We start from the raw sequence: 10,722 nt of genomic DNA, 5'->3' as shown, positions 1-10,722 counted from the left end.
GTCTCTCCCCGGCAGGGGACTGCGCGCTGCGCCCCGGCGCCCCCGAGTGGAGGGAGAGGTAAGGAAGGCGAGCTGGGCGGGCGGGGCGAGGCGCGGTGACAGCGCAGAGCCGGGCCCGCCCCTGGCTCCCACCCCCGGAGCCCACAGCGCCCGCCCGCTCGCGGCCGCCCGGGAGCTCTTCCAGCGCCGCGCTCCCCTCACCCGCCTGCCGCCCGCGCCCTCCCGCCGGCCGCCCGCGCTCGTCCCGCCGCCGCCCGCGCCCGCGCCAGCCCCCGCGGCTCCACTGACCGGTAAGTGTCCCGCCGGCCAGGGGTCCCCCTCGCGCTTGCGGGGCTCCCTGCCCCCTCGCCGGGGCCCCAGCCATATCTGGGCAAAATATTCAGCTGTCGCCGCCGCCGCCAAGAGGGACTGAGCGTGGCTCCCTCTATAAATAGCCGCCGCCTCGGGTTGCCTGCGGGGCTGGGGAGCCCGGGTCTCGGGGTCCGGAACCGGGCGCTCGCATCCGCGCCACTCGGCGCGCGTGGCCCCGGCCAGGGCGCCCTTCCCTCTGGACCCCGACGCCGCGTCTGTAAAAGGGAAAAGGACCTGGGGGCTCTCGAGGAGCAGTGCCGAGGGCGGGGGTCATGGCGGGGCCGGCGTTCCCGCTGCGCGCATGACTCCAGCGCGCAGTGGCTAGGCGCCCCGGGCGCTCTGTTGGGTACAGGTGCCGCCGAGCGCTGCACTCAGGCGCGGCGTCCCCGCCGGCTGCAGAGAGAGTGGAGGTGGGAGTGGGGACGCATTGGCACAAGTGAACCTGATACCCGGGTTCGCGCTGCGCCTGTTTGCGGCAAGAAAACTTTCCCAAACTGCGTGGGATGACAAGGTTTAAAGCACCACCGTTACGCGCCTTTCGCGCGGAGGTGGAAAGAAGAGGGGAAGAGCCTGGAGGCAGGAGTTCTCTGGCTATCGCCAACTCACTGGGTGAACTTGACAAGCCTCCTCCCTTCCCTGGGTCTCGGTTTCCCCATTTGTAGGAGCGGGGTTTGGTTCCCGCGATAGAGCTCGTGGCCAGGGCCGTGAGAGCAGTAGGGCGCGCTCTTGACCGCCGGCGCTCCCCCCACCTGTTCACCGGCTCTGTGCCTGAGACGCTGGAGGCACAGCCGCGCATATCCGGAAGGGTTGCGGAGACCAGAGACTTTGGCGGTCCCTCTGACTCGGTTCTTATACTAAGACCCAGTAGGACCCTCGGAAAGCCTGGGCAGTACACACCCAGGAAGCGCGCTCCACGGTGATTATGGGCATCTGTGCTGGGTGGCAGCCATCACCTTCGCAAAGAAGCTTGTGAGTCAAACAGCTTTAGACCCAATGAACTGAGCAGGGCTAGAGGCTCCAGTCCAGCCGCTCCCGGGCTTCTGTTTCCCCGTCTATTTGGTGTCTGTGATGCTGCCTCGGAGCTCTGCAGGCACACCCCCTCCCCGTCTTTTCTAGCCTTGACCTTGGCCCTCTCAAACTCTTGCATATTACCTGGCCTAAATTTTTCCCTGTAGGATCACAAAACCAGACCCTAATCCAGGTTCTGGGCCCTCAGTGGGGGAACCCAAAAAATTCCCATTTTTCACCCAGTGGTGACAAACATTTTGTTCCTGGCGAGGGGCTGCAGAGCCCCCTGCTCAAGGTCACACGCTGCTGGACATGCCAGGCAGTCTCCACCAGCCTTTCTCATGTCTTTCCTGACACTTCCTGCTGCTCAGGCAGGTCTTGGGGATCTGTTCAACACCCCCTGTTCTTTGGTCTGCTGCTGTCCAGGACTTCCCCTTGCTCAGACAGTAGCGCCCTCATCTTGAAGTTTCATTTTTGTTTCTACTTTACTTTCTATCATATATTTTTTCCAAAGGCATCTTAAAGCCTCACAGAATTAAGAGGAAATGGAGACAAATAGTGAGGTTCTCATCAATTCGAGCCACACAACAAATGGGCAGAGAGTGAAAGCAAGGAGTGCTGTCACTTAGATGTGTTAATTCTATTTAATGAGCCAGTCTTGCAAACCCACGTTTTAGAAGATCCTGGCTCTTAAGTTCCTCCCAGCCTAAGTAGAAAGCCAGTGTCCTCTAAAAATAGCCTCCGCCCCACCTTATCAGGGTCTCACAGTTTCTCCCTCCTCCAGGGTTGGGCTGCTTCCTGCTGCTTAGCAAAAAAACCACAAAAACTAAGAGTAGGTAGTGGCAGCTCTGAGTAATGGGCTGACCTGGAGATGAAGACACCTGGCTCCAGCCCCAGCTCTGCCACCCACTTAGAGTGACCTTGAGCAATGAGGGGGTGGGCAAGATGCTTTCCAGTGGACCTGGAATTAAGAGGACTCAGAGCTTCCCTTGGAAGACTTTCTATCATGAGAAAAGTGAAGCGCCAGGGATGAAATCCAGGGGAACCCACCCTATGAAGAGGAAGGAAAGAACGGGAGAAACTGGTTCCCAAGAGCCAAGGGAGGAGAGAGATTGGCAGTGCCAGCTGGTGCAGAGAGACAGAGGGGAAGAGGACTGGGAAAGGGCCACCATGATTGGGTGACTTTGGCCAGGGCATTGCAGAGGGTTCAAAAATGGGATCTGCCACTGCTTTACTGAAGCCAGTGACCCAGCCTGTCTGAGCCCGTTTCCTCCTCTGTACAAGGGGATAATAATAGCATCCATTTCAGATGGGTTGCTATTGGGATTAAGGGGGATGATGCAGGGAAAGCCCTTGGTCCTGTGCTTGGTACCTGCAATGATGTTAATGCTAGCGAGAGGAAGAAGAAGCTAATGGGAGCCGAAGATTTGGAGACAGAGCCCACAGCTCTTCTAAAAGCTTGGAGGAGAAAGGAAGGAAGAGAGAAGGTAGTAGGAGCTGGAGACAGGGCCGAAAGGGGAGGCGGGTGTTTCTGGGCCGAGGAGTGTGAAAAGAGGCAGAGACAGACCTGGGAGAGGGGAAGAGGTGAAAAGAGCATCTAAGGGACATGCACATGGGAGGACTGAGGGCCTTCCTTAATGACCTGCTGAATGTCACAGGCTCTAAAATCACATTCCTCTAGATTCAGGCTGAGCAAAGAAAGGGTAAAATGAAGCCAGTTCTGGCTCAGACCCTGGTGTCCTCTTGGGAGACTTCAGTATCTGTGAAGGAGGGTGGTGATGGGCCACAAAGGGTAGTTTGACTCTGTCCAGGGGGCTCACGACCTTGGCTTGCTTGTTTCTGAAATGACGTCATGTATCGATGACTCCTGCTGAGTCCAGTCATAATGACCTTTTCCAGTCAGTGTTTTGATTTTTCTGTCTTACTAATGGACCAGCCAGGCTGCCAACATTTCTAAAGAGGCCAGTTCACTCTTCACTTAAAGCCAAAACACCAAGTAGATCAATTATTTGGCTGCTAGGAGCCATTATCAGTTTAAAGCGACAGGCTTGTTTGTATGGAAAAACATGAAGCAGATGGCATAATTTGGGGACCATTTCCTGTCTCTTGTTTTGTTTTGTAAAATCCTCCTTTGGTTAATCATGATAAAACCAGACTTTCTTTGCTCTTAATGATAACGAAAGAATGAGCTCACTGGAGTCAACCTAGGACAGTCTAGGAGGTTTTCTTGGATGTTAGGAGGTGCTGGATCTGTTTTTGATCTGAAAAACGAAACAAACTCAAGCATTTCTTTTGTTTCTCCTTTTCTTACATCCTTTCTCTTGGAGAAAAAGAGATTTGTGAAAATGCTGTCTCTGTTTCAGTTCTTCCTTCTCAGATCCCCAGCCCCAGCCACTGCTCACTCCGGGGCTTTTAGGGAGGTGTCTCCAGGACTGTTCTTGGGAGATGATGCTGGTGGGTGATGAGGCAGAAATCCTCTTGGCCTCACTCAGCCTCCTTCATGGACTCATCTCTTCGCATCCCTTAAATATTAGTGCCACTCTCAACCCTATTCCTTTTCACCCCACACCCTCCTATAGTCCCATCCACTCCCAGGGCTCCCACTACTCCCTATACACTCAGAACTCCCAAATTCCTGTGTCCAGCCTGGACCACGCTCCTCAGCTCTAGGCATCCGTGACTCCAGCCTAGGGGACAAAGCCAAGAGGGTGTCCCAAAGTCACTTCACACCCAACAGGCCCAACTCAGGCTCACCACCCAGTCTCCCTCCAGGGTCCCCCCTTCTTGGTTAACAGTAACACCATCCACCCAGGCTCTGAGCCAAAAACCTCCATACCTTTCACCACCCCATTCATTTGGTCAAAAGTCCTATCAATTCTACCTTCCTTAACATCTCTCCTATTCATGTCTATCCCCAGTCGAGTACTTTGTCATCTCTCCCCCTGAGCTATTAGCAGAGCCTCTTAAGAGTATTTCTGCGCCCGTCTTTTCTCTCTCTCTCTTTTTTTAACCCCAGTCTTTTCTTCTCATGCTGCTGTTAAAAGAGTTTTGTGAAACGTAGCTCGGATAGTGTTATTCCTCTTCATTCAGGGATTCCCCATTTCCTACCAGATTCCTTGGCATCCGACACGAGGACCACCTAAGATGTGGCCCCAAGCTACTTCTCCAAACCATCTCCTGACACGCCCCCCAGTTCTCTACACCTGGTCATGGTGCAAGCGTATGTGACTGCATGCCTTGCTGTCTTTGCCCCTGCTGTTCCTTCTGCCTGGAATGCTGTCCTCTTCTCAACCTGGCAAACTTGTAATCCTCCTTTAAATCAAAGCGCCTCATTGCCCCACCTGTGCTCCCATAGCCCCCTGAATGGACCTCAGAGAACCAGCCATAGTGTGTTCTAAGTGTAATCAGCTGCTTACATCCTTATCTCTGACTAGACTGATAGATTGAGGGCAGAGTTGAGGGCAGAGTTCATGGCTCTTGAGGGCAGAGTTCATGGCTCATTTACTGATATTTCTGCTTCCCCAGTGTCGAGCTCAGAGCTCAGCGCTTGGCAGAGTGCAAGGATTTTATGTTTTAGTTAGTGACTGATCACTGAATGAAAGAATATGTAAAAGACTAAGCAAATGAAAGCCCTGAGGTAACCGTGACAATCACACAACATTATCTACATGTTTTCCCATCTCACCACCCCATCAGCTCCGTGAGGGCAGAAACCACACCTGTTCTGCTCCGCACCAACCCTGCAGCCCCTCAGCCCCCTCACAATAAATAGGATGAACCCATGATCTCATCTGAAACTCACAGTAATCCTGTAAGGGAGGAAGGGCCGGTATAATGACCCCTTTTTATAGATAGCATAGTGAACCCCAATAGGAATTATTCCAGGTCATCCAATTGGGATGTGTATTCCAGAAAAACCCAAGTGCTCTCCAGGGTTTGGTAAACTTGAGAAATCAGAGTCCTTGTGTTCTATCTACACTAGTGCTTCTCTAGCATTGGAGATACTCAGGATCTTGTTAATGCGGATGCCGGCTCAGTAGGCCTAGGAGGGGACCTGAGACCCTGAATCTCTAACAAGCTCCTTGTTTCTAATAAGCTTATTAAATAATAGGCTTAATAATTCCTAATAAGCGCTAATACACATCATAATGTGAGGCTTATCCTGCATACACTGACCACCAGACTTTGACCATCAAGGTGAGTGCTGATTATCTCAAAGTTTTCCCTTGGCCTTTGCATTAAGATAGTGTTTCTAGGGCTTCTCTGGTGGCGCAGTGGTTGAGAGTCTGCCTGCCGATGCAGGGGACACGGGTTCGTGCCCCGATCCGGGAAGATCCCACATGCCGCGGAGCGGCTGGGCCCGTGAGCCATGGCCGCTGAGCCTGCGCGTCTGGAGCCTGTGCTCCGCAACGGGAGAGGCCACAGCAGTGAGAGGCCCGCATACTGCAAAAAAAAAAAAAAAAGATAGTATTTCTATAAAAATCTACAAATGAATTCGTTTAAGCCTTAACTCAAAGTCAAAAATCAAGGGCTCATTCTGGGATTTTGTTGTTGTTGTTTGGTTGTTTTGTTTTTGTCTTTATGAGCAATGTACGGGGCATGAGGAGCGTGATGGGGCACGTGCAGGGGCTAGAAGAACGCGGTGGAGCATGTGGGGCATGGGGGCGGGACGTGTGGTGCGTGTGGGAAGGCCCAGGTGATGGGATGCACAGGGGGCGGGGATTGGTGAGGGGGCAGGTGATTGGGGGCGGGGCTTGGGGGCACGTGGCTGCAGCATGTTGGCAAGGAGGAAGTTCCAGGGATGGCAGGCAGCGGGAAGGGTCAGGCTTGCAGCTGCGGGTTCTTTCCACCTACTTCTGCCTTCCTGGCTTCTCCCTTGCTTTCCGGAGAAATTTAGGCCCAGACAAGGCTTTAAGGTCACAATGCCCAGTTCCTGGTCAGCCTAGAAACCCCCCTGAGCACTAGAGCTCCAGGCTTCTGTGTCCGATTGGCTTTTTCAGCGCACACTGCTTACAAGTTTGCTATCTATGAGCACAGGATGAGCACCTGGCCCGTGCCGGGGTGGGAACGGGACTCCCGCCTCAGAAGCACTCAAAAGACAACAGAGAGGAGAGTCAGGAAGGCGGACTTCCTCCACGCAAACCCAGGAAGATTTAAAAAGTCAGACTGAATGGCAACATTGCACGCATTTGTTTATGGGTTTTATACTACATTCCACTTACACCATTAAAAGGGTATGAGATTGCTTAATAAACCGGCATAGGCAACATAACTGGTGAGAACAGAAAAAAGAAAGAAAGGAAGGAGGGAGGGAGGGAGGGCAGAAAACTTGAAAATTAGGATCATGAAGCTCTGAGAATCTGATGGGAGCCATGGACTCTTGCTGCAGAAAAATGAATATATCCATGCACACAACAGTTTGCATGTCATTTGCGTGGGCGCATGGGTCTCTCTGAAGGCCTTTCAAAATGCCCAACACAGATTGAGAGAAAATATGCCAGTGTCCTAGCTGAATGACGGCACCTCTATTTGGACACTCAAATCAGCTGAAGGGGAAAGGGAGAAGCAATGAATTGGAGACCACATCATGTCTGATTAAAAAAGACCCGTCCTTCAGGAGAAAGAAATGTTTTCTTAGCCCTAATTCTCAGAGTGTTGGGAGGCAGTTTTGCATAGTGGTTAAGAACATACCTCCCTGGGTTCAAATCTAAGGTCTGTCAGTTATGGGCTGCATAAACTCAGGTAACTTTTAACTCCCCGTGCCTCAGTTTCCCCATCTGTAATATGGGGTTATTGTGGGGAATCTCTATTTGCACATGTATGAAGTGGGCTTGTTGTGGGGAGTAAATTAGTTATTATATGTAAAATGCTTAAGTCAGTGCCTGGGACATTGTTAGTGTTATAAAAGTGTGAGCTGTTATGAGAAGGCAGCATGGAGCAGTGGTAATGAGTACACATTGCCCCCCTGGATTCAAATCCCGGCTCTACTACTTACTAGCTTTGTTACCTTGGTCACTGTAGTAGGTTAAATAGTATCCTCTGAAAAGTCATGTCCACCCGGAACCTCAGAAAGTGACCTTCTTTGGAAATAGGGCCTTTGCAGAAGTAATTAGCTAAGCTGAGGTCATACTGGGCTAGGGTGGGCCCTAAACCCAATGACTGGTGTCCTTATGAGAAGTGGAGTGGACATACACAGGAAAGAAGATCACGTGACAATAGAGGCAGAGATTGGAGTGATGTAGGTACAAGCCAGGGAATGCCAAGGATTGCCAGCAGTCACCAGAAGCCAGAGAAGCAAGGTACAGAGTCTCCCTCAGAGCCTGCAAAGGGAACCAACCCTGCCCACATCTTAATTTCCAATTTCTGGCCTTCCGACTGCAACAGGATACATTTCTGCTGTTTTAAGCCATCCACTTTGTGGTAATTTGTTATGGCAGCCCTAGAAAACTGATGCAGTCAGATTACTGCATTTCAGTTTCTTCAGCTAAAATGGGAATTAAAAAGTACCTCCTTCACAGAGTTATTAGGATTGCATGAAATTATCCACGTAAAGAGTTTAGCACTGTGGCTAGTATGCGGTACGTACAGAATAATGCATGCTGTTAGAAGGTACATTGACATAACAGGCAATGGTAGCCTCAAGGATGGTGTTAATAGCATTCTATTGTATGTCTACATTATAATTCATTTACCCAGTGCCCTATTGATGAACTTTTATGTGGTTTCCAGTTTTTTGCTAAGATAGATAATAACCAGATGATTTGTACATATATATCTTTGTACAATTCAGTGAGTAAACTGGCAGGATAAATTCCTAGAAGTGGAGTTGCTCTGTCAAAGCGTGTGTGCATTTGGATAGATATGACTTAACTTGCCTCAAGAGAGGGTGTACCAGTGCGTCCTTCTATTCTGTGTGAGAATGTTGGTCTCCTCCACATCTTGTCAACACCAGAGATTCTCAGACTTTTTCATCTTTGTTAATCTGATAGAGGAGAACTGATGTCTCCTCTCTCAATTTACTTTTATTATGGGTGGGTTTCATTCTCTGTTCATAGGCTTATTAGCCGTTGGTATTTCTTTTTATGTGAATTGCCTGTTCTTTTCCTCTTCCCACATTTTCACTGGACTCTTCTTCTTCTTTTTTTTAAATTTAGGAACTCTGTTAAAAAAAATTAGCCCTTTGTTCAACGTGCGACAAATATTTTCCCCCCAACTTGCCTTTTGCCTTTTGGTATTGCCCACGCTACTTTTCATATTGACTTTGTAGAAGATACAAAAACATGCTTCCTAAACCTGTGCCTATGTTAACCCCTGCTGTGAGGCGAGGTGGCAAAGTTCATGTGTATGAAATGGAGAGTGAGAACAGGAGTTAGTTCACAAGCTTTTCTACAAGCCAGCTTTTATTCCACCGAGGCTTTTGTCTTAAGGCTGTCAAAGTCAGTAATAATGCCAAGCGTTCATTCATTCACTTATTCAACAAAACTGACTTCAGCACCTGAGAGAAGCAGGGACCATGGGAGACGAGGATGCTTGCCTTCCAGTAGCTTTCAGTCTTGGGGGGTGGGGGTGGAGTGCAATGATGTAAGATGGTGCTTCTAATGACAGAACTCTGGCGGCCCCTCCCCTTGGTATTAGGCAGTTGCAGAGAGGTGGGGAGAAGGGACCACAGAGTGGAGTACGGCAGGGCTTGCAGGGGCCGGTGGGCAGGCCAGCTGGGACAGGGCGATGGGTTCAGCGTCTTTTCCTGGAACCCTCTTGCTTACAATGATTCGTTCAGTGACTCAGACACCGTGATGACCTCGAGAGGTGCAAAATGAAAACACACAATGGTGCGTGCACACACACGTGCTTTTCTAATTTAAACCTTTGACAGCTTTGACGTGTGGACCTTTGAGGCTCCGTGTGAACTGGGATGGGGCTCAGAGTCACTGCAGAGAGTGACGGAGTCAAATGCTGTGTCTTGTTTCCCTGCTTTTTTCAGAAGGTACTTTCCCGTATGACTAAGAGAATGAGATCAGCTAGGGAGAATAATGCAAACAGGCCAGGAAGCAAGTCTTTTTTAAAGAGAGCTGATCATCTCTGAGCCCCCATGCTCTCCACTCAGTGGCTCCAAACATGTCTTACATAACAGAACCAGGCCTTCATAGGCCTGAAATCTCATCTTGTCAACTCCTAAAACCCACCATCAGTCGAGACGTCAGCCGTCTCTGGAAAACCTCATCTAGGGCTCTAGCATCTCTGCTCACATGCCTGGCATAACAAGTGCTCACCACCTCCTGAATCAGCCCAGTGCCTCCTTGGACATTTTTTATTTTTAGACAATTCATTGCGCTGATCGGAAATCCATGTCCTGGTCACCTCAGTAAATCTATGTCTTCTGAGCGCTGGCATCCACAGACCACTTTTGTTCCTTCTTCCCCAGGTCAGCCCATTAGAAGTTTGCAGAGTGTGACCATGTTCCCCCGGCCCTTCAACTGTTCTTCATATGACACCCTGCCCCCCTTCTCTGGACTCGGCCAGCACCACTCAAGAGAAAAGGCCCAATTCACAGGAGAGGTCACCCATATGGCCAGTAGGCATATGAAACGTGCTCTGCATCCTTAGTCATCAGGGAAATGCACAATGAGATACCACTACCCACCCGCCATAATGGCTAAAAAGGAAAGTACCGACAATACCAAGAATGAGCAAAGATGTGGAGCAACTGGAACTCTCAAACCCTGCTGGAGGGGATGTAAAATTGTACAATTACTTTGGGAAACTTTTTGACAGTACCTACTGAAACTAAGTGTATGCCAACTCTGTGATCCAGAAATTCTGCTCCAGGTACATACCCAAGAGAAATAAGTGATTATTCCCACCAAAAGCCATCATAGGGCTACTTATAATTACCAAATACTGGAAATAACTTAAATGTCCATTAACAGTAGAGTAAACACACAAATTATGGTATAGTTCATGTAATGGAATACTACACATCAACAAAAAAGAATCACCTGCCACTCTAACACACAACGTGGATGAATCTCACAGATATAAAGTTGCATCTGAAAGGAGCCGGATGCAAGAACATACCCTCTATATGTGTCCATTTATATGATGTTCAAGAACAGTCAAAGCTAATTTATTAGAAGGCTTTAAAAGTCCGAATAGTTGTTGCCTTTGAGGGAGATGGACTGGGAGGGGGATGAGAAAGCCTTCTGGCGGGCTGGAAATGGCCTATATCTTCATCTGAGTGGTGTTTACATAGGTGTATGCATATGGGAAGATTCAGTGAGCCGTGCTCTTAAGACTTGCCCACTTGACTGTATATAACCAATGCCTTATTATTATTATTATTATTATTTTTGCGGTACGCGGGCC

The 10,722-nt window shown here is 49.8% G+C and overlaps 1 protein-coding gene across 2 annotated transcripts in view; it reads left to right on the top strand.

Annotated features, from left to right (window-relative positions):
• The first annotated feature begins 254 nt into the window (after positions 1 to 254).
• Positions 255 to 10,722, top strand: part of TMOD1 (tropomodulin 1) — an 80,554-nt gene continuing 70,086 nt past the window's right edge. For both annotated transcript variants that reach the window (XM_032636056.1, XM_032636057.1), the window contains exon 1: positions 255 to 290. The gene's annotated coding sequence lies outside the window, so the exon portion shown is untranslated. The remainder of the gene's footprint in view (positions 291 to 10,722) is intronic.

This window comes from Phocoena sinus, chromosome 6 (genome assembly GCF_008692025.1).
Source record: "Phocoena sinus isolate mPhoSin1 chromosome 6, mPhoSin1.pri, whole genome shotgun sequence".
Lineage (NCBI taxonomy): Eukaryota > Metazoa > Chordata > Mammalia > Artiodactyla > Phocoenidae > Phocoena > Phocoena sinus.
Note: the sequence above shows the minus strand (reverse complement) of the source record. Positions and strands in the feature narration are given on the sequence as shown.